The following is a 7,522-nucleotide window of genomic DNA, read 5'->3' as shown; positions in this document are numbered from 1 at the left end:
GCAACTAACATCAATTCTTAATCCTCTCCCATTTGCTATGTGGGGTATGGATTTGTTGGGACCTTTTCCTGTTGCAGCTGGAGGGAAAAAGTTTGTGGTGGCTGCAATCGATTATTTTACGAAATGGGTAGAAGTTTGAGGTGGCTGCAACAACTACCACGAGTCAAATTGAAAAGTTCTTCAGAAATCATGTCATATTCAGATATGGCCTACCAAAGATTCTACTGACTGATCACGGACCACAATTTGACAATGAGAGATTCAAGGAATTCTGTGCAGATTATCATATTGAGTGCAAACACTCATCCGTAGCGTATCCTCAATGCAATGGCCAAATTGAGGTAACAAACAGAACACTTTTGCAGGGAATAAAAAAGAGACTGGATGAAGCGCATAGTCTGTGGATTGATGAACTACCTCATGTATTATGGGCATATAGGACTACGGTCAGAACCCCAACAGGTGAAACACCTTTCAGACTGGCGTATGGATCAGAAGCATTGGCTCCAGTGGAAGTTATGGTGGGATCAAATAGATATGAAGGATTTGATCCAATAACTAATGAAGAGGGACTACGGGCAAACCTCGAATTTTTAGATGAAGTCAGAGAAAAGGCCTTATATCGTAATATGGAATATCAAAGGAGAACAACAGCGTATTATAATGCTCGAATCAAACATAAATCTTTCAGAGTAGGAGATTTGGTTTTGAGGAAAAAATCAGCGTCAGATCCAAGGAATTGTGGAAAGCTTTCTGCAAACTGGGAGGGACCATATGTGGTAACAAAAACTGTGAGCAAAAACACATACTGGCTGAAGGACTCTCATGGAAGTTGTTTGAAACGACCGTGGAATGTAGTTCACCTTAAGAAATATTATCAGTAGAAAGAATTTTCTTGTATTCTTGGAGAATGCATTTTATTAAGCAGGGTCATCCAAAGTTTCTTTCTCGTTATTAAACCAAGAAACATTAATGTGAACCAGTTTCTTCTGATCAAGCCATATCAACGCTGATCCAGGGTCATTCCTTCCGAGGATGATCCCGACTTTCCGAAGTCAGGCCCAAGTAGCCAGCCTTCCGAGGCCTGGTCATGCTTTCCGAAGCTGATCACGGATCATTCCGTACCGAGGATGATCCCGACTCTTCGTGAGTTAGGCTCAAGTAGCCAGCCTTCCGAGGCGTGATTATGCTAGCTGATCCGGATCATTCCGTACCGAGGATGATCCCGACTCTTCGTGAGTTAGGCTCAAGTAGCCAGCCTTCCGAGGCCTGGTCATGCTTTCCGAAGCTGATCACGGATCATTCCGTACCGAGGATGATCCCGACTCTTCGTGAGTTAGGCTCAAGTAGCCAGCCTTCCGAGGCCTGGTCATGCTTTCCGAAGCTGATCACGGATCATTCCGTACCGAGGATGATCCCGACTCTTCGTGAGTTAGGCTCAGGTAGCCAGGTCACGCTCAGCTAATCACGGATCATTCCTTTCGCGAGGGTGATCCCGGATTGTTCCTTCCGAGGAATGATCCCGACTTTCCGAAGTCAGACCCAAGTGGTCAGCCTTCCGAGGCCAGGTTATGCTTTCCAAAGCTGATCATGGATCATTCCGTACCGAGGGTGATCCCGACTTTCCAGAGTCAGACTCCAATAGCCATCTTTCTAAGGCATCATTTGGATCGAGTACGACGGAATTAATCAGTAAGTAACTCAAGGATCAGGTTACGTTGAAGTCTGTTAATTAAAGCTCAAAGATCAGATCAGGTATTAAATCGACATCTCAAGCTATCTGATCAGGTAAAAAAAAAAAATCATTTCAAATACTTTTTCATCAGAGGTATTTTCAGCAGTATACATATAATATAAAAATAATCACAATAGAAGGAGGGAAGAAAATCTCATTCACATAAAAGATGGACAAGTAAAAAAGAAGAAGAAAAACCCTCATATGCAAAAGAGGTAGGCAAGAAAGAAAGAGGTAATGACCATAAGTTGAGGATTAGCTAAATGGTTAACAATAACCTTAAAGAAAGAAAAAGGTAAGTCCATAAAGCAAAAAGAGTGTTTTCTTCATATGTGTGATTTTGTAGATGGATCAACATCTGTAGCATTATCAGACGGATCAACATCAACAGCATCATTAGCAGCAATATCTTCATCTCCTTGAGCAGGTAAATTGTCATCATCATTATCATCCGAACCACTGGCGGAATGATCTGGGCCAGAGCTGGAGGAGTCACTCATATCATCGTCAGAATCATCTTCTGATGAACAATCAGAACTGGGATGCTTTAAATTCCTAAGATCAAAAAAGGTTCTAGAAGGGAGAAACTCTGGAGGTAACAACTTGAAATCTAAACTAGGGTGAGTCTTAAGGATCTCTGAAAAAATTTGGTCAGAGCAGTCCTTTACCATATTTTTGCAAAACCCTAGGAAAGTCGGATTATCTCCAACTTCCTTTATAGAGGAGGTAACCGAGTTCAAAACTATCTGGCTCTCATTTTGTATTCTTCTTTTTTCAATTTCAAACTGTTTCCTCTCTGCCTCTAAGTCTTCATGCAGCAAAGTTTTGAATTTCAAAGTTTCATCCAGGAGTGCATGAAGGTTTTCTTTCTCCTTAGAAACCAAATTAAAGGAAGCATTGAGATTATCCTTTTCCACTGTCATCTCATTCAGCCTTGACTCCAAACCATTATTCTTATCTTCCAAAGTAGACTTCTCCAGCAGAATTGAACTGAAAGGCTTTCACATGATATTCTTGTGCCAACTCTAAAGCAGTATTCAGCTTCTCAATCTCATCAAACTTCTCCTGGAGTTCATTCTTTTCCTTCTCAATGCTTTATGACCAGATCAAAGCTCTGGTCAGCTTTCCTTTCAAATCTTCTCTTTCACCTGTGGCAATTTTGGCCCTGTCAAGGGCATCATCCTTTAACATTTTAAGTTGAAAAAGCTCATTCCTAAGATTCAAAACGGCTTCTCTCAACATAGAAACTTCTTCCTGCAATTCAGCACAATGGTCAGAGCAAATTTCATAATCATTATGCAAACTATCAAGATCATTCATCAAATCTATTTCTCTCGAACTCATTTCTTGTTAATTTTCTTCTCGAAGATCCCAATTTTCTTCGAAGATCCTGTACCTCATTAACCAATTCGAAGTTCTTCTTGATCAGTTCAACATTTTCCTGAGACAAAGTTTTCTCTCTCTCCAACACTTCAGAAAATGCATTGAAGGCAGCTCCAAAACATCTGTTTGTCAATCAATATATGTATACATTAAAGACAATATAAATAATCAGGTCAAAAGTGAATTAGTTTTTTTTTAAAAAACAAAAAAAAAATAATATAAAATAAAAAAAAATATAAAAAGAAGGAGATGGTCTAATTCTTACCCCCACCCATGAGAATAAAGATCAGAATCAGACATCCGTGCAGTATTTTTCTTGTCGCGAGGAATTCTGCCTTTTGTACCCCATTCTCTGGCAGCCTCCCAATTACGGCTGGCTGTGTGATTTTCTTTTAAAAACCACTCAGGGTGGAAAGGGTTCCCAGAATCAGCATTGCTCATGGTATCATCAACCTGATCAGGGACTGGTTGGAGATCAGCTACCCCAAGAATATTCTCAGGATTAACATTCACTGCAGCATCATTTGAACCAGTCTGCATGATGATATTTTCTTGATCTTCATGAGGGACAATTACCACGAGGGCTTCAGGAGGAACAGGATTATTCTCTGGGAGAACTGCTTCATGAATTCCATGGGAAACATTTTGGTTACTTTCCTCCAAAGGAGGAACATCTTCATTACTTTTCTCAGGAGGAGGAACATCTTCATCATTTTTCTCAGGAGGGGGAACATTAGTATCTGGGGGAGCAAGAACATTGGTATCTGGAGGAGCAGGAACATCAGTATCTGGGACAGCAACATCCAACATAGGGATGGACAAAGGTAAAACGGGAACAACATCCAAGGGGGAGACAGGAACATCAATATTTTCATCACATAGTTGATCGGCTATTTCTTCAATAATACCACCTGCAGCATATGTTAGTATGTCTTCAGCAATTTTCTTCAGATGGTCAGAAGAATAGTCAAATAAATCCTTACCTTGACCTTCGTCCTCAACCATTTTTTCTGGGAAGACAGAAGTATCATGAGGAATTTCTTCACATGGATTATCTTCAACAACAGGAACTTTAATGGGGGCAAGATGAATTTCTTTTCTTCTTTTCTTCTTCTTCTTTGAGCCAGATGGGCCCTGGTCAGAGACTGGACCTGTAGACCTAAGTCTGCATCTCAGTGTATTGGAGGTTCTGGAGGTCCTCATCTTGGGACCAGGGATTTCACTTGCAACTGTTTTCACAATTTGCACATCAGCATCTTCTCTGATGGCACTTTCTGGAGCCGGGGTAGTTTTCTCTTGATCAGGGGAATCTCTCTTAGCATTTTTTCTCTTCGAAGGATGACGGGCAGTATGTTTTCTTTTCTTGGAGGGTTTAATGACCCTAGAATCAGACTTCTTTTCTTCCGAAACACTTCTCCGTAAGTCAGCAACATTAAGGATGGGGCGAGCAATTACTTCTGATGGCAAAAATATATGATAATGAGTAAGGATTACAAAAGGATAGAAAGGTATACAACAGTTATTATCTTTACCTGGAAAAAGGCCATGACTAATGAGACCTGCATCCGTCTTCAACTTGGCCGCATCTATGGGAGTTCCATTCGGAATCATTCTCCAGGTTATTCGGTCATATTCAGTAAGCACAGGACGTACTTTTAGAGGAGATAAGGATTCCAAGGAATGAAGACACCATCGAGACCGGAAGTTTGGATTTGGAATAGCGCAGAAGAAGTATTTTTCCCGCCATTGCTTATTGTCATGGGGAATGGAGGAATCAATGAAAATTTTGGATTCTCTCCCCAGTTCACCCAAAATGCAGGTTCTTCTGGCAAAATGAAGATATCCGCGTTCGCGGGATACTTTCAAGGTGTAATAATTTCTGAAGAGATCAACAGACGGGACACGATTCATTTGAAGAATGAATGCAAAAAAACAGTAAACCAGCCTCCAACTATTGGGAGTAAGTTGAGAAGGACAGACATGATAATAGTCTAACAAAGATTGAACTATGGGAATCAGCGGGATTCTAAAACCTGAATCAAGGTGATCAAGGTAGATGGTGATAACGCCAGGATCAACTGAGTAAGGACGGTCGGAGGAGTCGGGAACCCATACTCTAGCATCAGAAGGAAAATGGTAACTTTCCAAATAAGAATCCAAGGAGGATTTCTTTATTTTAGTGGGATACCATTCAGGACCGGCATGCTTTGGGTCCATTTTTTCTCTGGACATATTGACAGGAGTATAAGGAAGGATGGCTTCGTCATGAGCATACGGGACCGGTTTCCAATCTGAAGGATCATGTTGAGAAGAGGAAGAAACACCAGACACATTTTTCATTTGCTTTCTGTTTGAAGGTATATCAGGTTGGGAAGAGATCTGGAGTCTTGAAGGAGTGGAAGCGCGGGATCCATGGCGGAGATAAGCAAGGAAGAAGAAAGAAATTGAAAAGGTAAAATCTGAAAAGGAGTAATAAAGAAGTTAGCGAGATAGGTATGTTGGTGTTCGCGAAGAAGAACAGAGAACGGAAAAGAAAAGGCAACAGTTGACAGATATATATAAAGAATGAGAGAGGATTTCTTGAAAGGAGGGGGAAATACACGATGGTCCAAAATCAATGGTCATTACCTTTCGTAACCGACGCGTGGGATTAATCAGCTAACGCATGAAAAACAACAGTTGAAAAAATGAAGATGATGTGTGAAAAGACAAGGGAACAATATGATGGCAATGCATGGGAAAAAGATGAAGTCAGTGATCAGGCGGCGGTAACGCTAAGGAAGTTAAAAAGTTGTATTTGAAAATTCAGAAAAGATCTGACAAGACAGTGATTTCAGCCGGTTTTAAGATAATTTGGGGGCTGAATACAGTAATATAATGTCAACCAAAACGAAGGACATGATCTCATGAGAGATATAATTATAAGCAGATTTTCAAGATAATGATAATATGATGCGGTAACTCGTCATTAAGGTTTTGAAGAAACCAAGGATTACCTGGGGAAAAGACATAATAGCTGGACAAGAGATGCTGTGTGTTTTTTATGAAAAGGATAAAACCTCCTGACCAGAGTCTCATACAGGCTCGACCTGATCAGCAGGTTTGGGGGCTTATGTTGTAACTAATATATCCACTGCCGGTTCATACCGGTCAAACCAATCTTAGTTGGGTTCGATTGAGAGATAAAGGAAGAATGATCAATGACGTCTAAAGAGGAGCGATGATCCGACGGTTATGATTGAAAGAGTGTTATAAGCGGGAAAGCAAGTATAAAAGCGAGGGAAGATCCTGTAAGAAGGTAAGTCTCTAGAATCAACCAATACTCTAAGCTCACTCTGATTGAACTCCATTACTAGCATTCCATAAGCTCCAGAGAGAGCTCTGTGAACACCATTGACTCCATACTGACTAGATCGTCGGAGACGAGACGCCGATCAAGACGATCGGCTCCGTTTCTTATTGTGATTCAGTGTTCTTTCAGGAGTGAGAGGTTGATTGATCAAGGAGCAAACCAGATCGAATCAGATCTGAGGAGTTCGGTGCGAGAAACTTCGGTTCAAGGCGATCGACAAAAGTAGCACCAACACCCCTGAAGAAGCTTCTTGGGAGAAGGAAGAAGACATGAAGGAGAAGTTTCCTTACCTCTTTGGAAGCACAGGTACGCTTTCAATTTCGAGGACGAAATTTCTTTAAGGGGGGGGAGAATGTAAAACCCAGCCCTAACCTTGACCCGGAAACCTTGTTATTTGTAGGTCCGATGACCCGAAGTAAAGTAAGAAGTCAGCTTTGGGCCATCCCAGTGGAGGACTTGGTGTCTGGCTTTGAATCCATGAAAGTTGATGATGAAGTTCTATTTATGGAAACTGAATCTTGATGAAGATTGGATTAGTTGATGGACTTGGAGTGCTCTCTATCTTGGTTTGAAGGCATTTCTACCTATTAGGTAAGTCACTTGACACGTGTGCAAAACCCCTTTAGGATTGGATTTGATCTGGGTCTTCAATTCCCTGTTTTGGATTTCTTTGTCGGCATTGGTCGTGATTGGTCGACTGGGCCGATCGACCAATCCACTCGACCAATGAGTGCTGTCTTTGGCAATTAGGTTTTTCTTGCTCTATTTAAGTCCAATCTCGAGTCCACTTCGTATTTTCTGCCTCCAAACTCTTTGGAACGAACCAAAGACCTCTGCAAGTCATCTCCCTTGCATCCTTGGTGATTTTCTTGACGGATCTTCGTCGAAACTCTTCCTTTTCATCAAAAGGTATGTCTACACTCTCTTTTTCTCCTCTATCTCTTATTTTCTTTCCTTTTTGAGTTGAGACAGACAGAGATGCTGCATTCTCTGTTGCAAACATCTCTAGACTTGTCTCTCATGATCATCCTAAGGATTAGAGGCTAGAACAA

This window comes from Hakea prostrata, chromosome 3 (assembly GCF_041222555.1).
Source record: "Hakea prostrata isolate BN-2017 chromosome 3, UWA_Hpros_2, whole genome shotgun sequence".
Classification (NCBI taxonomy): Eukaryota; Viridiplantae; Streptophyta; class Magnoliopsida; order Proteales; family Proteaceae; genus Hakea; species Hakea prostrata.
This window is presented reverse-complemented; position numbering follows the sequence as displayed.